This window comes from Acinonyx jubatus, chromosome B3 (assembly GCF_027475565.1).
Source record: "Acinonyx jubatus isolate Ajub_Pintada_27869175 chromosome B3, VMU_Ajub_asm_v1.0, whole genome shotgun sequence".
Taxonomy (NCBI): Eukaryota; Metazoa; Chordata; class Mammalia; order Carnivora; family Felidae; genus Acinonyx; species Acinonyx jubatus.
In genome coordinates, this window is record NC_069386.1 from 85,901,028 (window position 1) to 85,924,136 (window position 23,109).

At 38.2% G+C, this 23,109-nt stretch overlaps 1 pseudogene; it reads left to right on the forward strand.

Annotated features, from left to right (window-relative positions):
- The first annotated feature begins 14,975 nt into the window (after positions 1-14,975).
- Positions 14,976-23,109, forward strand: part of LOC113601506 (uncharacterized) — an 85,790-nt pseudogene continuing 77,656 nt past the window's right edge.

The window sequence follows — 23,109 nt, forward strand, 5'->3', positions numbered from 1 at the left end:
GGAAAGCCTCTACTATTGCTCCTATCAAACCCTGAATACCCGCCTGCAACTGAGCTATTTCCTGGTCATTTGTTGGAGGACCTGGGAGAAATTCCAGCCATCTGTTTTCTCTGTGAAGGCGTTTTTTCCCCAGGGGGCCATCTGACTTGTCTGATAACCACAGTATAATCACAGACAGGAAGAATACCTTGTAGCAGCCAGTCTAGATCCCTATGAATGGCAGTTGTGAATGGCCACTAATCTTTCTAACCCTTCTCTAAATTTGGTAGAATCTTCTGAAAGTAGGTAAAGGGCTTTATAATTTAAAAGATCTGCTGCTGTCCAGGGGACGTGAATTCTTTGTGGTGGAGGTCCAGGATACACCCACAAAGGACATTTCATAGGAATGCCTGAAGCTGGTAAAGGCTGATTGCGGAGCCCTGGAAAGTAAAAGGAATTGTAAGAGACAGCAATGCAAGCCCTACTGCCTGCCTTGGGTACTTTTGCTGAATTCACTTCCTGGCTTGTAGTAGGTACATGAGTAACCTGTATACCTCAAGCCTGGAGATCATGTCTGAGCACTGTCAGTGAATCTTGTTTACAAAAAGGGAAGTCAAAACAGGCAGCTGGGTGTTTAAGGGATTTTCTGGGGAAATTGGAAGAGTTCTAGAATCTAAGGAAATTGGCTGAGAAGATGGAGCTGGGTTTTGAGAGGGGGTTTTAGTCCAGGGGCCCAGAGATCCAAAAGATCTTCTGCAAGGTCAAGAACAGACAGCTGGGAATAATGGGCATATAACAGGTAGGAGAAAGGAATTTATGTTAGATGTGGCTTTAGTTTTTTGTTCTGAGTCTAATTTCTTCTGTTCTTTCATCTTACTGAGAGCATCCCTAAGGTTAGCCATTATGTTTCTAGTATCTTTTCTTCAATTCGATCTTCCCATAGGTATCAATAGGATAGGTATTTAGGATGAGAGCTCTTTAAACATTTTTTCAAATATGGAAGTTTTTCCAATTCAAAAGCTCAATCATTTGGCTATTGACAAGTAAGATCTTCAATGGTATATTTATTCCAATAGCAACTCCATTTAATAAGCCTTTTCATTGAAAGACCCAGAGGTAACTTTCCAGGCTTATAATAAATCTTTACTAAGGATGCAAGAGGCATCCCTGGAATGGGTGCAGAGGATGCTGCTCCCATGATCCAAAAAGTTCACTCCCAAAGATAGTCCAAGAGAGTAAAAGTCCTCCATTGCTACAGGTGGTAAGAATGGGGTAGTAAAAACAATACCTCTGTTTTGTCATGAGAACACGAGACACCTCCAGTTTCAAACTTGCTATTCTGTACCAGCAGGCAAGTTCTGTTGGAATGGGATTTCTTCCAGTACTAATAAAGCAATGAAGGTTAAGACAACAAAGCCCCTCGTGGACTGGGATCCCTTATGACAAACTCCCCTGAGAGCTGGCACAGTTGGACAAAGAGATTGCAGCTTGTGACTTCACATTTCAGAACCCCAGTCTCTTCAACTGGCCATCAGGACACATGCTGGTACATGCACCTTCCAGCTGGTGGATGAAAGGGCGGGCCTACGCCGGCCGACTCCATCCTGTTCCATGTCCTTCACCTTGACCACACCTCCTCCCCTTGAGTAACCCCCCCCTCACCTGCCTAACAGGACTCGGACCCTTCCCCAGCCAATCGGCTGAGGCCATAGCCATTACCTCACCAACTGCCCCCAGGCCCCAATAAAACCTTTGTCCTTTTGAAACTCGCTCTCTTTCCCTGGTATCTCACCGCTGCGTCGGTGCAGGTAGGGGATTGAGCTCGAGCTAGCTCGAATAAAGGCTCTTTGCTTTTGCATCGGCCTCAGCTCCCTAGTGGTCTTTGGGGATCATGAATTCTGGGCATAACAGTGGAGACCAAAAAGAATGTTCTCCCTGGTCACAAAGCCAAGCTCTCAGGACATATAACAAGAAACAGGAAAACCTCATGTAGTTTTTCTTATATGCACCTTAACAGCTTTATCTAAGCCTTGGGTCTCTCAGAGCCAAACTAATACTCAAGAAGAATGTGCTTCGGGGTTGGGAATTGTGTGCTATATTTATAATATACCTCACTGCACAAAAATTTTCTTAAGGTTGGCAGATGACCTAGTGTCAGTCTAACCCAATCTCTGACCAACTTACCCTAATACAGGAGTCTTTCGGTTAGGAAACAAGCACTTAAGTGCTTAACCTGTGTGCTCATCAATTTTGCCACTTTGGCTTCAAGATGTCCCTTAGCAATAGCCTTTACCTCATGGGCACATTAACCCACAGCAAAGTTTGTTTAAACAGATACTGGTCTGATGAGAACCATGAACTTATGTGAGGCCAGCTCAAATAGCAAGCTTGTAGGACGTATGCCTGAGTTTTGCATATGATTTCCCTCCCTATGACAAACAACGCAACAAATAAAGAGAAAGAAAAACAGTGACCATCCCTGAAGAGAAAAGGATCAATAAAAATCAAGAGTACTCATAACAAATCTTTACTGAAGTCACTACACCCAAGGAACCAGTTCCACAAATAATTTTTCCTGCTAATTTAAATTTAGAAAAGAAAAAAAGTGACTCTCGACACTCTTGCTTCCACTGGACCCTGCAGGCAGAGATCCAGGAGACTGTTATGGCGAGAATTTTTACCTTCTGCCAGCTTTTTGCTAGAGGTCCCCAGATCTCTCAGCTACAGCAGCCATTAAGGTTGATCCTGCTGACTAGGCCGACTGGAGGAGAGGAAAATTTTTCCTCTAACCTTCTTGGGTTTTCTCTGGCCTAATAATTAAGTTGATGTGAGACAGATTAACAGGAGAAGATAAATTTAATTATGTATGTACAGGGCCCCATAAGAATATAAGGCCTGTTGGTAGTCAGATGATTGAGGCTTATATGCCATTATGAGTTAAGAAGGAGAGGATAAAGGTCTGGGACTTCAAAGTGGGGGACTTCAGTCTATAGGAAGATGGGAAAAGCAAATGTTTGGTAAACAAATGTTTGCGGTGCCATGAAGAAAAAAAGAACACAAAGAGGACTTTGAACAAAGAGGCCTTGCTGAATTCCCCCCAGTTTATCAGTCCTAGCCCATATCCTTTATAGTTATCTTTGGTGAGAGCTCTCTTCCTGAACCAGGGCATCTACCCAAATTCCTTTAGACAGTTAAGAGGAAGGTAAAAACCCTTTCTGAGTCTTGTGGGCTTTCATTGTCTTCAGCTCAAAATAGCCTGCATAGCCAAAGTGGCGCGTTCTGGGGAGACTTGCTCTGAGCCCTGTCACTCCAAAAGGAAGTAGTGATAATCTTTAGTAATCTGACTTTTGTGGTTTAGTTTGGATTCTTCTATTCATTAAACATGTTCTACAGATTTTTCTTCTTCATGTCCTATGCTGCTCTTTTCAAGCCATCTATCTGTCTTAGGATATTTCTTAGTTTGGATGATCATTGCTTTTTAAGGAAACTCACCAATTTTGGCTTATGATCCCATCTAAGCTAATGTTTGACCAATTAATTTCTATCAGTTGATTTCAGGATATTGCTACATAAACTCCCAAAGCAACTATCCTCTTCCCAATCACACGCCTCACTCTGCTGCTGCTGAGGCCTAGGGTAGTTTTTATTTCAGGCCCAATACTGGGATTACAATCTGATTTTCAAAAAAAAGGGAACAAACTGACTTTTGAGTTTTTTTGTTATGGCTATTATACTGATTAAGCAATAATTAACCAACTAATGTAAAAATTGATCAAAAGGCATAAAAATAGTGTATCTTAATATCAACAAGGCATTTTTAAAAATTTTTACTTATTTGTTTTGAGACAGAGAAAGGCAGGGGGGGCGGAGGGGGGGAGGTGGGTAGACAGAGAGAGAATCCCAAACAGCACAGCCTGATGCAGGGCTCAATCTCACGAACCATGAGATCATGACCTGAGCTAACATCAAGAGTCAGAAGCTTAATCAACTGAGCCACCCAGGCACCCCAACAAAGTATTTTTTAAAAGTCTTATATAGTAACTTTAAAAAAGAAGATAGAAACATTTGGATAATAAAGCATCTAGGTAGATTCTTGCATGGTTGAATGACTCTTCCCAAATGGTGTTGATCCATGACCTCTAAGTTCTGCCACTGACCCAACTCTACTAACATGTTTAATTAATAATAATATGTAACATATATTGAACCCTTACTCTGGGCTAGGGCTAGGGACTTCAGGCATTTTGCATATTAACTGATTTACTCCTTACACAAACCCTATGAGGTAGGTACTATTACATCCTCCATTGTAAAGATGAGGAATTAAGGGTGAGAAAGGTAAGGGCACCCTTTCAAGATACACAGCTAGTGTGTAGAGCCAGGATTTTTCCCAGACTGCCTGACTCCAGAGCCCAGGCTTATTTCCACTCAGCTTCCCTGCCTCTCTAACCAATTATGCATAGATCCAGAAGTCAGTCTTGTTAAATCTGCACATAGCATAAGACCAAGCGAACTGGCTAATTTTTTGAATGACAGAATTGAGACAAGTGAAAACTAATAAGACAAAATTCAAATAGGATGAAAATGTTAAGCCTGCATTTAGATTTAGCAAAATCAATAGCATGCATATAAAAATAAGTCCTTTTGTAATAATTTATGTAAGAAAAATACTGAGTTGTCTCAGTTGACTAAAAGCTAAATATAAATCAACCATTTTCCTATAAAGAAATTTACGCTTGATGTGTTTTCAGACCAAGGGAAATAGCACTGCAGTTTTCAGTGGTCAGATCATCTCTAGAGGACCGAGTTATACTCTGATATTTCAATTTAAGAAAGATCCTTGGCCATCTGGGATGTGTTCAGAGAAGCATAACTAAGATAGTAAGAAATCTTATCAAAAGCCTGATGGTTAAATAAAATATATTATGTTTGATGACACAAAGTTTTGAGATGGACAGGGAAGAAAGATAGATAGCATTATCCACAGAAAAGAATTTAAATATTTGCTGATTACAAGATAGTCTTATGAAAGAGAAGTTATTCTGCAATGTTCCAAAAAGACAAACTAGGGTCAATGAGCCAAATTTACATAAAGCCAGTTTTCAGCATAGTACTCAAGAAAGAAGTTTCTCATAAGTAGAGTTGTCTAAAAATTAAATGGTTGACAAGTAGTGGGTAAAAGTAGTCTTTATGTATTGGACACACTTGCTAGAATATATATGAGCTTAATAAGTTGATGAATAGGATTTGCTTTAAAATAGTACGGCAAAGAAAATGTGGATGGGAGATAGCAGAAATAAGAACAAAAAAATATTTGTTTTGTTTGTTCATCATTGCTGAATACTCAGAGCTGACTCATACAATTCTTTCTACACTGCATATAATTGAAATCTTTACTTATACAAAATGAACGCATTGCCTCAGTGGGTAGTGAGGTCCCATTTTTGTATATGTTCACATTAGTCTGGATGTCCACTTGAACAGGATATTGCAGTGTATACAGAATGTTGGACTTCAGGGGTCTTTCTAAGATTCTGATTCTGGAAAGGAAGGTAGCAAAGAAGTGTGAAGTAATTCAAAGAAGATAATCCCTAGCCAGCCTCTTTTATTATTGACAGATTTTTGCTGCCACTCATCCTGTCTCTTACATGCTACCTTATTTTGCTCTCTGGATTACCTCTTGCACTTCCTGATGGTTTGGATGCTGTCAAGGCCAATTATTGCACAATAGAAATTCTCATAGTAAACCCTATAGCTAAAAGACACTAAACTGCCAAACAGCCTTCAACTGACAACTTTCTCAAACATGAAACTTTCACACACAAAAATAGATTCTTCTTTGAATAGAGAATCAAAATATTTTACCTCCCTTATAACTACTCTTTGAAATCTACTACTACATAATCACAAGAGGTCTCAAAATGGAGCTCCAGTGCTATCACATGTGAATTTGAGAGGATCACATTTGATCCACATTTGAAAGGATTTCAGAGGATCTTCCTGAAGAAGATAAATGAGTACCACATTAGCCTACTTGTGACAACCTAGATATATAAATAGGTGAAAGTGGTTAGCCAGATATTTCAGTTTCTTAGGCATTTGGCAGTATTGTACTTCCTGGTCCTCATATGGTAATGGGGTCATGTAATTCTGGCCAATAAATTGAGAGTAAAGCATTGTCAAAGCAAGACCATCCAGATCTCTCTTTTCCGACTGGCACGGCCATCAGCAATGTTCAAAAGGCAAGTGTCCCATCTGTATAGGTCCCTGAATGAAAACTATGAGCAAAGCCCCTTTGAAATCCCATGCTGGCCATATAGCTTGAGTGCAAAATAAGCCTTCATTGTTGTAAACTACTGATACTTTGGAGGTGCTTGTTACTACAAGTGGTAAGAAACTTTTAAAATGGCCCCCTGATCCCCTCCCCTTGAGTATGGGCAAGATTTGTGAATATGGTGAAATATCACCCCTATGATATGGCCAGAAGAAAGTTTGCAGATATGATTATGATCTTTAATCAGCTGACTTTGAGATAATCAAAAGGGAGCTTATCCTAGGTGAGCTTGACCTAATCAAGTGATTAGGTCCCTTAAAAGAGATAAAAAGTACAACCAGACATTTCAACTGGCTTGAAATGTCATTAATTGTCTATGGACAAGAACAGATTTAGGAGTTGAGAGCAGTCCCCAAATGACGATTAGCAAGAAAATGACTTGTAGTCACGCAGCTACAAGGAAATGATCTCTAACAACCAGTGAGCTTGGAAGAGAACCTCAAGCCTCAGATGAGATTATAGCTGCCATCTTGATTTTCAGGTTGGTGAGAGTCTGAAGAGAGAACCAAACAAACCCATACCCAGAATTCTGACCCACGGGAACTGAGAGATAATAAATTTGTATTGTTTTGTGCTGCTAAACTTGTGGTAATTTGTTACCACAATAGAAACTAACATGTCACAGCACATCTGAGTCTATCCTGGCTGATAAAAGGGAGAACTACCATGTTATGATTATTATGGTACTGGAAATATTTAGGAAAACAGAAAAATCAGATTGATGAATAACACATCTGTACCATGGAACACCAGATAGTGATTAAAATGAATGATGTAGGTCTATATGTGTTGTTATCGAACAATCTTTGACATATTTGTCCAGTGAAAACTAAGGTACAGATCATGTATACAACATGATCTCATTTGTATTTTAATGGGTATATAATTGTACATCCACAGACAATTTCTGGAAAATAAATAAAGAATTATTAACAATGACTATAGGGGGGTACCTGGGTGGCTCAGTCAGTAAAGTGTCCAAATTTGGCTCAGGTCATGATCTCATGGTTTGTGAGTTCAAGCCCCACATCTGGCTCTATGCTGACAGCCCAGAGCTTGAAGCCTGCTTCAGATTCTGTGTCTTCCTCTCTCTCTGCCCCTCCCTGCTCGCACTATGTCTGTCTGTCTGTCTTCCTGTCTCTCTCTCTCTCTCTCACTCTCTCTCTCTCAAAAATAAATTTAAATTTTTTTAATAATAAAAAAACAATGACTATATCAGAGAAGGGGAATTGGAAGCCCAAGGTAAAAGGAAGAATGACTTTTCACTGTATAAACATTTGCACTGCTTGAATTTTTATCATGTGCACACATTGCACTTCCAATTTTTGGAAAATGGATATAAATGAAAAACAAACTAATCAACCCACAGTTATTGAATATATACTGAATGCAAACCACTTTCCTAGGTACAGAGTTGCACAAAAGATGATGGAGTAGCTGTTTGTTTGGCAATGCATTGAATGAGTCAAGTTTGTAAAAGCTAATGGCAACACAGAGAATTATAATTTCTGTGTAAAACTGGGAAAACAGTCTGGCAGTTAATGAAGTCCCGAGAGGGCACAATAAGAAAGAGGATGCACAGGCTGCAAGTATGGAAAAAGCTAGGCTTTGAAGGAAGGGCACCATCTCTGACATTGCAGAGTCAAAGTTGCCATATAAAGTGCTTTGTCCTCCATCCAAGCAAGTCTGAATCTGATGAGTTAGGTGCTTCAGGAGGTAAATTAGGTTTGTAGCAGACCTTGCTTGAGGCTTGAGTTCATCTGCTTGGGCCACCTCTGTTCCATATATCTTACAGCTTCACACTTCATGAAACCTTTCCTTTTCTGCTTTAGGACCTTTTACCAAATCTGTGGGAAGCCAGGGTCTGGAAGTGCTGGGAAGTTATTATCTCTGAAGGTTACCCTCAACCAACGACAATGGAAGCCACTAGATAAACGCTCCCACCAGGCCTAAGGGAGAATTCTGGATGGTATTCTGAGTTGAACCCTCATTGCCTACAAATAGTAGAGAATTTAGAATGCAGCCTTTTTTTGGCTTTTCCTTCTCCCATCTCACTCCTCCCTCTTTTACTCCTACTTCCTGAAACCACTTCCCAAATAAATTATGTGCACTAAATCCTTATTTGAAGCTCGAGTTTTGTGGGTACCCAAACCATGAGAGTGTTTGTTAAAGAAGGGGAAAAAGCATGCAGTTTTAAATGGTTGACAATGAAAACAATAGAATAGAGAATTGCTTTTTGCAACATTATTTCTAGTGACAGCCTAAGGTAGTTTTAAATCGTCATTAAAGATGTTCACAGTGCCTCTCTGGAAGGATTCTACAGTGAAATGGACGACATTCAATCCCAGAGAAAGCCTGTTGTGTTAAATCAGGCCTGTTCTAAGAAGGCTAACCTGTAGTTGCTCCTGGCAGTAGGCATTTCAAATACTCACTAAATTCTCCTTTCTTTCATTTTACCTCGTTATGCTTCATTATGCCCCAAGTAACACAGCAAATAATTCCTTTTGGCCCTTGCTATTTACTGCTTTCCAAGTACAGAACCAAATGCTTACCATTCTCTTCCTCATTGTCTAGCCAAACTTACTGATCGCCCCTGTTAACCTCATTTTGTGCAGTCATTCTAACTCCCCTTCTGTGAATTCCTTCTTGCTGTTTACATGTACCAAAGGCTCCAGGTAAAGGGTCTCACCTCAGAAGTAAGGTACCTAAGACAAGCTTTGGAAAGACTTCAACTTGAATAACAACAACAAAGAAGAAACCTCCTTTTCCCATCTTCAAAATCCTGGCTACTACATGCAAAAGCCAGTAGAATTTGTGACCCATTTAATTCCTCAGGGGAAATTTAGGATTCTCAGATTCCTCTCCATCAGAGCAACTATTACTGTAGATTTTCCTCAGATAGACCTGATCCCTTTGTGCTACTCCTTTTGATGTAGGTATAATTAAGTTGATTGCAGCCCCAGGAGGCCACTATATCTAAGGAAAAAAACCAGTAGCAATTCAAAATGATTGCTCTAACCTCCTACTTTTCTCTCTGCCTTGCTCACCCTGAGGATGGTTGTATGGCTTCAAGGCTCTCGCTGTTAATATTAGATAAGACTTTATTCTTCTGTAAATCTTCATGAGCCTCTTCCTCTTTCTCCAGAATGGCTTTTTTGGGGGGCCCAACTGGTTTCTTTTGACAACCATCCTTCTGTCCTAAAGTTGCTCAGAACACAGAAAACCTGCCTGTCATCGTCCCCCACATTTGTTCCTCTGATCACCTCCTCTTTCATGTGTGCTTCCTCTCTGAGGCAATTTATTTTCTGAAGCTTACTAAGCAGAGGTCAACTTTATTGTAAATTATGTCCAGATCTGCAAGTTAACTAAGTAAAAGAAATTTAAGGGGAAAAAAAACCTTTAATCCTTCCTTCTAATTTTTAACTTCAGGGAAATAAAAGGACACATTGTAGTAAGTCTGGCATCACCAGATTGAAACAAAGGACTTAAGATAGTTTTTCTGAGTACATGTGAGCGGGCTAGGACTTCACGTTAATACTTCAATCCGTATTTGGAAATTTTGTGACATATTATGTGATAATTTCTGAGAGCTCAGTTGGAGACCACTCTGCACACTGTATGAAAAGAAGTAGGATACGGAAGTAATGTTTGTGAAGTGGCTCTTCCACACCAGACACTTTTCACACATGTTGGCCCTTTTGATTCCACAACAATCTACATCGTATAGATTATCAAATTTAGGATAAGTGACCTTCTCAATTTACTAATTACATTGACAGGTGAAAGAAAATCTATCCACTTTCCACTTCATCACACTGCTTTCAATAATAGACATACTTTCTCAATTGTTCTATGTGCTCACCATCATCACAGCCAGCATATGTAACTCAGCATACATAGAACACCTTCCTATTCTGTAAATGTTAGGAATATGGCTGGTTGAATAGGCAGAAAATCCAGACCTTCAACACTTGTCCTCTTTAGGGGAATGATAGGATATAATCTCTTGCTTCTTGCTAATATCCCTGTGATATAGGGAACTATTTTTCACAAACCCTATTAGAAAGCTGTGGAAGACAATGCTTGTTGCTTGGCTGTCCTAACCATTGTTTCCAATCCATTATTCCTAATCATAATCAAGTAAGTGGGCGTAGAAAATCCTTGTGGCTTAGATACATGCCAGAGTTGGCTAAGGGATTTCTGGGAAAGCTTTTCCTTCCTAATACAGATGCCACACATTTCCTCTCACCTTATTCTTTTCTTAAATATGGATATAATGATTGGAGCCAAAGTAGCCACCTTTCAACCATGAAGGAAAGACTAAGAAAATCAAGGAGATATGAGCCCTGACACTATTGAAGAGCTGAATCTACAATAGGAATAATAAACCCTCCTTTGTTTAAGCCACTGTGGTTGAGGTTTTTTTTTTATTTACAGCCGAATACATTGCTAAGTGATACAGAAATAAAATCTTTTACAGTGCAAGTTTGATTCCATTAAGTGAGAATGTATTTTATCGATTGGTATCTATATGAAAAATAATCTAGATCAGTGTTATCCAATAGGCTTTCTGTGATAAGGGAAATGTTCTACATCTGCGTTGTCAAATATGGTAGCCACACATGATTGCTGAGCACCTGAAATATGGCTGGTGCAATTGAGGAACTAAATTTATATTTTATTTAATTTTAATTAATTCAACTTCAAGTTTAAATAGCTACTGGCTAACACTGGATGGTGCAATCTAGGCATTATGAGTCATGACATGTATGTCACGTTGGTGTTTGGGATGAAAAACCGAAAACTTGCACAAACCTACCTGAGGCAACTGAATTATCTGTTATTCAGCCTGAACATGGAAAAATATACAGTGGGGTGCTTGGATAGTTCAGTCAGTTAAGCATCCAACTCTTGATTTCAGTTCAGAACATGATCTTACAGTTGTGACTTTGAGCCCCACATAGGGCTCCACACTGACAGAACAGAACCTGCTTGGGATTCTCACTCTCGCTCTCTGCCTCTCCCCAACTTGTTCTCTCTCTCCCTCTCTCTCAAAAAAAAGAAAAAAATATATATATATACACACACATAAATACAAATATACAGCTATAACCCAATAATTGTAAAAAGTAGCCAAGTATTATATTGTAGTGTTTAGCAGACTGTCTCTATTGCCAGAGAGAAATTCTTTAGCTAAAAAGTTGCTTGTAGTCTAACTAAAACACAGTTAAGGTATATGTCTTCTGGATGAGGGAAAACAGCAAATTCTGAGCCTGAAAACACAGAATGCTGTTTCATTTTTCTGACAAGCCCTCTAAAGCACTGAAACAAAGGAGTAATAATATTAAGAGACATCATAAGTTAAGTTCATTTCTTTTCATCCAAGTCATTACCTCTATAAGGACAGCAGTGAGCACAGCCTAAGCTCAGCAAAGAGTGTCTTCTGGATGCCCTAATCCACTTCATTGGCAACTCTCCCTCCCAGACTTCATACCTGTTCCTCCAGCTGTATCCATCTCCACTTTGGTGGTCTTTAGTCCCTTATTCCTACAGAATGCTGTAAGTGAATCTTTCTAGAGTCAGTACATTATGGGCTGAATTATGTCTCTTCCCAAATTCACATGTTAAAGAACTTACCCCTGATAACTCAGAATGTGACTGCATTTAGATATAGTGTGTTTAAAGAGGTACTTAAGTTTAAGTGAGGCAATGAGGGGGAGACATAACCCAATATGATTAATGCCATTAGAAAAAGAAATGTAAAAAACAAAAAAGAGGGGCTCCTGGGTGGCGCAGTCGGTTAAGCGTCCGACTTCAGCCAGGTCACGATCTCGCGGTCCAGGAGTTCGAGCCCCGCATCAGGCTCTGGGCTGATGACTCGGAGCCTGGAGCCTGTTTCTGATACTGTGTCTCCCTCTCTCTCTGCCCCTCCCCTGTTCATGCTCTGTCTCTCTCTGTCCCAAAAATAAATAAATGTTGAAAAAAAATTTAAAAAAAAACAAAAAAGAAAAAACAAAAAACAAACAAAAAAAACCAGATAACATACAGACCCAGAAGGTAACATATGAGGACACAGTAAGAAGGCAGCCATTTGCGAATCAAGGAGAGAGGCATCAAAATAAACTAAACCTGCTGACATCTTCTACTTGGCTCCTGGCCTCCAAAACTGTGAAAAAGTAAATTTCTGTTAGTTAAGCCACCTAGTCTGTGGTATTTTGTTAGAGCATCCCTAGCAAATTAATATACAGTATCTGCCAACTTTCTCACGATCTAAAAAGAGGTTCTATTTTGGGAATTTCAGGCAATGTTAGATAAGGCACGAACATGGTGGCAATCTCACGGAGGACATATGTTTCATCATTGGAATTTTAGAGGTCTGCAAAGTTCACATGTATGAAATTAGATCTTCAGTTAGTCAGATGTGTATGGGGGTAGGAGGAATGCATAGAGAGGGGATGGTAAAGAGAAATGAATCGCCTAGAAAAATCTAGAACTTAGACAGTTGAACACGAATTATTTCATACAATGGTATGTCTGAAAGAGACACTACAGATAATTTAGTTCAACACTTTCTTTGTATAGGTGACAAAACTAGGCCCGGAAAGAATAGCAGTTTGCCCAAAATCACTCAGGGGTTGGCAAAACTAGGATGGGGCCCAGGTCTCTGGTTCATGGCTCTTTCTTTGATTCCTTCCCATTTCAAGACAAGAACATACTTGTTATTTTCTTATTTTTTTTTTACTAGAATTAAATTGCAAAATGCTTATAAATCAGAACTTGTATTTAAAAAGTTACAGCGCACCTGGGTGGCTCAGTCGGTTGAGCGTCCGACTTCAGCTCAGGTCATGATCTCGCGGTCTATGAGTTTGAGCCCCACGTCGGGCTCTGCGCTGAGAGCTCAGAGCCTGGAGTCTGCTTTGGATTCTGTATCTCCTTCTCTCTCTGCCCCTCCCCTGCTCATGCTCTGTCTCTCTCTCTGTCAAAAATAAGTAAACATTTAAAAAGTTAGCTCAGTGTCTCAGTTTTAAATCCACCATTTATCAGTTTACATCCTTAGGCAATCATTTAACCTGTTGAGGACTCGGGTTTTTTTTATCTGTAAATGATGATGATAATGGCTGCCCTTTCTATGTTACAGGACTTCTTAATTACAAACAAAAACATAATGCATGAAAATATGCTTTGAATATCACAGTGCTTTATCATTTTAAGGTATAATAATATTATAGCTTATTATAGCTGAAGGTTAAAGTCCATTTTTTAGTACTCATGATGGCTTTACTCTTTAAAAAGTCCATGGTATCAAAATAGATATTTTAAAAATAACTTATTTTAAACCCAAACTGAGCACCAGAACTAGTCATCTCAAGGGCAAATATCCACGAACTCTACAAGAGGTTTCAATGGAATGGTCCCCTGCATCTGCGTTTATGCTGCTGGAAGAAAGTCATTGCCTCTGGCAAAGAAATCAGGAAATCTGTAGCTCATTTCCCCCTTGATTACAAGATGATAGATAAGTGTTCATATACAGCTGTCTTTGGGGGCTTCAGATAAACATGTACTGTAAATCCAAGCCAAATGCTTGCAAGCTATTTATAAACAAAGTCTAAAAACTCAGAAACCCCAAAATCCTACACTCAGAAACCACTCAGCCAACCTGGCCTTCCTCCATGGGAAACTGGCCACACGAACAACACTATTTTATTAGTTCCCCAGCTTCCTTATGAACAGTCTGAGAACTGAGCTCTTTATTTCCAAGTCCATTTTTGGTTCTTCACTAAAGAATTTGTACAAGAACTTAAGTGGTATGTGGACCAGGCATTTTCCAGAGAAGTCATATAGTGAGATGTGCCCTACAGAGCATCCATCTGCTGTATTTTTAATATTTCACTATTAAGTTATACATATGTATAAATGTATGCCACATATTAAAATCAATAAGAACAATAAAATCTTCCTGATAATCCACAGTTGAAATCAAAACAGCAGTTAAGAGAATTTTATCAGCTTCTGCTTCCAAGTTATTTTGCATTTAACTTCATATTTTTTAAATCACAATTCACAGGTATGAGTAGTATACGTGATAAGAGTATGAGTTGCAATATCATGATACACATTAGTTAAAATGCCTCCCCAGTAAAATTTATTCTCCGGAGGGCAGGGGCCCTTTCTGTCTTATAGGGTGCCAAAGCCACAGCATAGGGGCTAACACATAAGCCCTTAAAAGAACAATTATTGGGGCACCTGGATGGCTCAGACAGTTAATTGCCCAACTTTGGCTCAGGTCATGATCTCATGGTTCACAAGTTTGAGCCCCGTATTGAGCTCTGTGCTTACAGCTCAGAGCCTGGAGCCTGCTTCCGATTCTGTCTCCCTCTCTCTCTGCCCCTCCCCTGCTCATGCTCTGTCTCTATCTCAAGAATAAAATAAACATGAAAAAAAATTACTTAAAAAAAAGAGCAATTATTTATTTATTAAATGAATCCACTGGCCTAAAGAAATTATTGGGAACTTGTATTTTCAGAATTAATTTTTTATTAATGGCTAAACACTTCTTATACTTTTTCTTAAATTGGTCAGGAAGCTCCAATAATTAATTATATTACTCACTAAGTTATTGTCTCTCTGTTTCAAACCCTCCCTTCTATACTCTTATTTTCTGATGCCAGGCCAGGACTCTGCAAACCCTATTTCTGCATTGCAGATTGGATCCACATTAGGCCCTTCCCACCTAGGGCACTGGAGAGAGAATGCAAGTCTCAAGGAGGAGGAAGAGACTCATCTTGCAGTTCCTATAAGCATCCTATCCTCCCAGCCCAGCTTCCTCACCTCAGCAGTGAAAACGGCGGTTCCTTCCTGCAGCGGCAGTGAATCAGTTTGCAGTTCTTCCAACACTTGCAGAGTTAGCGCCACTCTCTCCCCGCACCCCCAGAGAAATCACTATCCAGAGAATGCCCTATCTTCAGAGGTACGGGTCCCAAGCCCATGGAGAACCTCTACGGAACTCAGATTCCAGGACCACCAAGCAGTACCTCCTCCTCAGAGGTCTGAATTTCAGCTCTGCAAAGTCTCCTGCTCTGAGCGTCTAAGTTGTAATAATTACAACCTCTTCCTTTTGTTCTTTCAGCAAACCTAGAGATGGTTCCTGCTCCTCAAACTTGAGCATTCCTCAAAATCACCAGGAGGGTTTGTAAGTCGCAGATCCCTGGGCCCTTCTCCCGGAGATCCTGATTCAGTATGTCTGGGGCAGGGCCTGAGAATTTGCCTTTCTAACATGTTCCCATGTTGAATTCCATTTGGATCATGTCTTTCGACTTCAATGTACTACTGAATTCCTAGCCAAAGAGAAATGGGAGGTGAAAAATCCAAGATACACATGGTGACATTAATACTTAAGCAAATTATCAGCTCTAGATGAGTGTGATAGAGTTCTGTGGGGGCTCAAGTAGCTGTTGCACTTGACCATTAGGTCAATATGTCAATGGAGATAATTACGAAGACAGCAGTATGAGCTGGATTCTTCTGAGGTCACTGACTTGCTTTTAAAAAAAGAGAAAAAAGACCCTTAGGTCTTTAAACTCTCATTTCAAGTCTGTCATAGAAGTAAAAAGTTTCTATGGCAGCCCTAAAAGAATCTCTTATGTCTTTTATCCATAAGACCAATATTGCTGAAAAACAAATACAAAATTTAATTTTTTGATTTACAGGATTCACAACCAGTTAATGTCTCCCTTGAAAGTTATGATGCTGGAGGTCAGTGGACAAATAGGAGCATCTATTTTCACTTAGATGAAACTTAGAATTTTGAAAACTCAAGTAATTCTGAACCTCTTTTGCCAGTGTAAGAAGCTTGCTCTGCTATGATCTGGGAAGCCTTCCCTTGCTTAAAAACATTATATTAACCTCACCAGAACAGCTGTCCAGGCAGGATGCCCATGTTTCTAGGGCTTATCCCCTCAAGGGGGAAATCCATTATCCCAACAACTTATTGTCATTAGACTCATAACTAGAGTCAGATCTCTGCATGGAGAAGGGGGACATCCTTATTTAATTTAGTCTATTTGGTAATCACAAGGTCAGTATAAGAGGAAGGCAGGACGGTCAGAGTCAGAGAGAGAAAGAAGAAAATACAATGAATGACGACATCAGAAATCAGAAAGAGAGAGATTGAGAGAGAAGAAAAGAAAGTAAGAGAGACAAAGAGAGAAAGATTTGAAGATGCTATCTGTTGGTTTTGAAGATAGAGGAAGGGGCTTTCAAACTAAGAAATGCAGGTGTCCTAAAAAAGCTGAAAAAAAACCCAAGGAAATGGATTTCCCCCTAAAGTCCCCAGAAGGAATGTAGCCATGCCAACACCTAATTTTAGGACTTCTGACCACTATGACTATAAAATAATAGATTTGTATTGTTGTAAGACACCAACTTTGTGGTAATTTGTTATAGAAGCAATAAGAAAGGAATACACTGGTCCTTACATTGTTGACATTATGCTGATTGGATCTGATGAGCAAAAAATAGCAAGTTCTTTACCTTTATAAAACACATGTGAATCAGAGATTTGGAGATAAATCTCATAAAAATTCAGGGCCCATCACCTCATAATGTTTTAGGCAATTTTAAGACCTAACTGTAGTACTTATTACCTCAGCTGGGATATTTAGATATTTAGGACAGAGTATTCTCTAATATTGATCTCTTTTGAAGTGACTTGGTTTCCACAGTCTCTTCAATAAAAATACATTTGCCTTATTTCCTGCTTTCATAGAACTTGACATTTTATCGTCAGAATTTTATTTTTAGTATCAAAATGATATATTCGAACACAGATTCAAGACGTTTCAAAATTTTGAGCTTAGAAACTGTCACCAAAAATAATAACTATATTTTTATAATGCTAAGTTTAAAACATAAGGTAAATTAATAATGTAGATATTAAATTTATAGATATAATATTATAGATGTAGCTTTCACACTAAGAAATAAAAGAGATCCAAAGTGCTGCACTTTAAAAATAAATGTCTTAATGTACACCTCCATTTGCTAAGCTTTTGTAAAAGTGTTTTTGTTAAGAACAAAAAATGCATGGCAATATAAAATCAAAATTATAATTACTTGCTAAACATATAATATGTACTAAACCCTCTAAGATGCATTCTATTAAATGTAAAGTTGGGGGCGCCTGGGTGGCTCAGTCGGTTAAGCGTCCGACTCTTGGTTTCTGCTCAGGTCACAATTTCATGGTTCATATGACAGAGCCCTGCATTGGTTTCTACACCGGCAGCATGGAGCCTGCTTGGGATTCTCTCTCCCTCTCTCTCTGCCCCTCCACCACTCGTGCTGCCTCTGTGTCTCTCAGAATAATTAAACAAACTTAAAAAACAATGTGAAGTTGGAAAGGTCATAGCTTTCACCCTTTAAAAGCAATCTGGAGCTTATATAAGGTATCAAAATGCTAAAAGTCACATAATAATAAATAACCACAGTGTAAAAAAAAATACCTTGTAATGACATTACTTGCCAAAAGATTTGAATAGTAATGTAAAGGAAGCTAAAGAGATCATTACATTTGGAGGAACTGAGACTTGAGCAGAATTTTCAAGGAAAGAAAGGTGAAGAAAAGAGGCAGAGTATTCTAGACAAGTGGAATGTTGAACAACTAGCTTGAATTCTCATAAGACAAAGGACAATTTGTAATACTTCATTTTAAAGATGGGAGTTTGAGTCTCAAAAAAGGTTGTATCTCTGAAATGTCAAGATGTGTTCCTAAAAGGCTTCAAAGATTCAAGGATCCTCAAGTCTACAAGGTTCAGAGATGTCCAGTGCAACAATTTCTACATTCAGGTAGTAACACATGAATTGACTATAACATCTGTAGAAAAACCAAAATCTAAATCAGCAAGGATGCATTAAAGATACTTATGTTCCCTAAACTTAATGGATAGCCATTGTGTTTTACATTTTTTAAAGAGAGAAAGCACAACAGTGGGAAAAGCTAACCCAAAGCTAGGAGACTGAACTATGTGATTTCTAAGCCCCACCAGCTCTAACATCCAATGGAAATGTGAAAGTTTTGTAGGTGCTAGGCTAAGATAAAAACAGTTAAGCAGAACAATATTCTTCCAATTCTAATCCCAATGCCGTATTTAGGTTAACTTCTGTCTTAAAACTAATTAAAATCACTGGCTCTTTTAGGACAAGTTGATCTGCATGTCTGACTCATTTTCTTGTAGTGGTAGAAATGGAAAGAAACACAAAGGAACTCCGTTCTGAGTCCACATGGCCCCATCTGTATGCAAATCACCAAACGGAATGCAAAACACTGAACACCAATAATGTCAGAGTTATTAAAGCAAGTAATTTCCTTTTCCTGACACCATTTTCATGAACCTTGTCAAAACAGTCTTTTGCAAGTAACTTAAGGTCTAAAAGGCTTTTCCAAGAAAATAGCCTCCCACGTTAATGCAAATTCCTTCCAGTTTTCAGCAGAGAAGAGCTCACGGGGAGAATCTCTCATGGGAACAGTAACCATACAAGTGATCTTTACTCACTCACTTCTGAAACTTCACCTCCTGAGAACTTTTTCACTGCCATTACCATTACTTTGCCAGGACCTCAAGGATACACCATTCCCCTTTTTAAATTCTGGCCCAGATTTCAATTCAAACAAAAGCTCTCTTCCTTATCTTCTTTAGGGCATATTAAACTGCTATTTTGAAACGGGCTTTCCATAAAAATTGAAAGAAAACAATCAAAAGGAAAAACTCAAAAGGCACAGCCTACTTTTTGAAGTGTACATTTCTTCTCCTGAACTAGCTAATTCATTAATTTATTCATCACCTGTGCCTACTCCATTCTATTCCTGTTGGAAGCACAAAAATCACCTTTGAACCTCAGGTTTACCTCTTCTTTCTGTTCCATTCTTGGTCACCTTTACTCCCAAATCATGGTGTGATGTCAGAGTGTTAGCTACTCAGACCTTCTGAGGAAATGAATGGGTTTGATGTGTAGTGCAACTTTCATATTCTATTAAGAGCCCAGAGGCAAAGACTGGGAGCTTAATTCTCTATCCTTCATTCCCCAGCGACTGGAGCTCCTTCCTCATAACTCCATTATTTTAGTCTTTTTGATTTTGCAGCCAAAACAAAGCACCACCACCACCACCAATAACAACAACAACAACAAAATCCCTCAGGAAATAACTACAATTATACAAGGTAACTTTTTAAAGTTTCATTGATTTTAAAAATTGGGGAACAGTCACCCCTCCTTTCCCACTGCATCCCAAGGCAAGCAGTGTGCCTCCCAGCCCCTCCTAGAAGTCCTGCATGTTTTCTCAGTCATCACTGCCATGCTGCACAGATATTGCCAAAGGTGCAAGCTTCTCTTAAACTTAAGACTCAAACATTCATTGTAGTTACTAACCCTTCCTCCAGTCTGATGTTGGGAATGACATGTGACATTAATCTCCTCTTCCCTCTAGGGCTTGCCAAAGATCAAAAAAATCTTTTGACTGTAAATGGCTTTCAGCATTGATACATCCTGAAACCATCTGTGTACATCAGGAAAGAAGGAAAGCTCGCTTGCTTCTGAGGAAAAAAAAATCATGTTTTTCACGCTTGAGGCCTTACTCCTGAGAATGAAATTGGAAAACACCATTTCAAAAGGCACATTCAAAGACAGGGACAATCTGTGAAGGCAAAAATATAGCTGCTAGAAACAAGTAAACAATTCTATACTTTGGATCTTTGAAAACAAGATAAAAGTACTTTACAAAAAAACAAAATCTAAGAAACTCAGAAAGAAGTTAGTTGTGAACCTGATATGCTGATACTCTTTTCATAAGAGGAAGCTACTGCTTTGTTGTTTTTTTTTTAGGTTGCCTTGACTATTATAAAAGAAGCAGTATTTTTAGTTTTTTTCCTTTATAATATACTGATAGGAGCATCATAATATACTGCTAAGAACTTTGTAATATACTGATAGGAATATTTCCTTTACGATATACATTGAAAGCAATTTCCCATTGCCTAAAGAATAAAGGCCAAAGCTTGTCATGACTTGGTCTCAGCTCAACTTTCTGGTCATATCTCCCCATAATCCCATAGGCATCCTTTGTTCCAGCAATACTGAATATTAGTAATTTCTCACATTTGTCACATTCTCTCAGGTTTCTGCATATATATCCCTTGCTACTTTTGGAATGCTCGCCTCTCTCACCCCGCTGTCTAGTTAACTTCTATTCCTGCTTCAAGACTCAATATAAGTGTCCTCTACTAGAAGTCTCTGATTCCCAAAGGGTGAAAAAGGTCCCTCTCTGTTCATATTGTCTTCTGCATTCATTATGTTAATGTCCAGGGTGGGTGAATTTAGGTGAGGGAGTCCTCTAATGGCATAATGATTTTAATCCATTTTCCCTCATGGACTGAATTTATAGAAAGATTTTTAAAAACTGTATCCACAGTAGGTATTTGAAAAATATGAACACCCAAGAATAGCTTTGTAAAGAAGATATAATTTCAAAGCATTAAATAATAAATTTCATGTATGTTTTAAATTATACTAAGGTTTATATTCTTCCATGTGTTTGAAACAATCCATTTTATTTATTTGTAATTATTGATTTATAAGTACATAGAGACTTCACACTGTTGGAAACAACAGTTCCCAGTTTAAATTTTTATAGCTTCCAAAACATATAAGCTAACATTTAAATGAATCCAATGGTGAATCAAATTTATACAAGTAATCATAATCTTATATATATTATAAATGTTTGTACACTGTACTTTTTTAAACAAGGCATCTCTGTATAATCAATTACAACTAAATAATATCACCACAAAAAAGCTTCAGGAATGACTGGAGTAGCATTAAAATGGACATACGTCTTCTCTCAAGTGTATTTTGAGCAAGGGTCAGAAGAAGAAGAGGATATGAATTTTTATGGAAGATACTAAGTAATAAATACTGCACAACAGTGTGTCTGTATGATCTTCTGTAGATGAGCGTTTGGTGAATTATATATGTCACTGAATTTTGCTTTGCTAAAGTAAAGAAATATAATACTTTTGTTTTGCTGAAGTAGAAGTTAGACACCAAGAAGTAGTAGGAGAGGAATCCAAATGTGAGTGGAGGGGCTGGGAAAAACATGTGGGCTTGGGGGGAGTGAGATTCTAGATGACAGTTGAAGACATTTTTAAATTCAGAGTAAAGGCCTATTTGGTTGAATTAAGCAACTGACAGTCCCCATGGCTTCTAAGAAAAAAAACAGATAAAGATAATTTTTCTAAATGTGAGAAGCAGTGTGGGGAAAGAGAGAGGTTAATAAGGGATTGTTTAGAATAAAGTCCTAATGGAGACAGAAGGGAAGAAGAAAGAGAAGACCTGAGAAATAAGGAAATGGCCAAGGATAGTTCCATAGCTCCACTTGAAGAAGCTCAGGAATCTACTGGTCAGCAACACTAAAAATAGGTCAAAGGGAAGGAAAGCACCTACAACATGTACCTTCAATATTTTAAAATGTCAATCTTCCTCAGAGTAGTATATGAATTTATTCCAGATCAAATAAACTCCCAAAAGAAATTTGGGGAAGGGGGTGTAGAGAGAAGAGAGGTGATGTGACAAAGTGATTCTAATGATTAGCTGGAATATAAATGGACAGAAATAGCTAACAAAAATGTCTAAGAAATAGTGAGAGGGAAGTTTTTTTCTAATTACTAGAGGTTTTTATAAATGCTAAAATAATAAGAATTAAAAGCAGTGTGCTATCCATCATAAGAACTGGTAGATATGATTACACAAAAGAAGAGAAAGCCTAGAAATAATCCACAGTGTATGTAAAAACTCAGTGTATGATTAGGTGGTATTTCAAATCATTAGAGATAGATAAATTATTCAGCAAGCGGTACTGGAATCATTGGTTAACTATTTTACAATAAAAAGTGAGATTCCTTCCCTATATCATATACTGAAATGAATCCCAGTTGGATTAAAAAGCTAAATGTAAAACACACACATACACACATACATACACACAAACATAAGAATATACAGATTAAATTATTTTTGTTTGAAAAGAGAGACAACAAATTTGAGAAAATTTTAGCTAAACTGACTAAAATAGAAAAGACTCAAATTACTAGAATCAGAAATAAAAGCAGACATTACAATCAACTTAAAAGAAATGAAAAGGCGGGGCACCTGGGTGGCATCTGACTGTTGATTTCAGCTACAGAGCCTGCTTGAGATTCTCTCTCTCTCTCTCTCTCTCTCTCTCTCTCTCTCTCTCTCTCAAAATAAGTAAACTTAAAAAAAGAAATGAAAAGGATTATAAAGGAATACCATGGGCAACTGTATGGCATAAATTAGATAACTTAGATGAAAATGATAAATTTCTAGAAAGACACAAACTGTCAAAACTGATTCAAGAAAAATAGATATTATAAATAAACCTGTAACAAGTAAAGAGATTGATTAGTAAACAAAAAGTTATCTACAAATAAAAGCCAGTCTCAGATGGCTGCTGAATTTTACTAAACATTTAAAGAAAAATGAATATTAATACTTCATAAAGTCTTCTAAAAATTAGAAGCAGAGAAAGTACTGTCCAACTCATTTTATGACACCAGAATTACCCTGGTATCAAAACCAGACAAAGATGTCATCTGAAAAACAATTAATGTAATACAGTCTATCAATATAACAAAAAACAAAAACCACATGGTCATCTCAATAGAAAGTAGAAAAGAATTTGATTAAACTCAATACACTTTCATGATGGATACATTCAACAAACT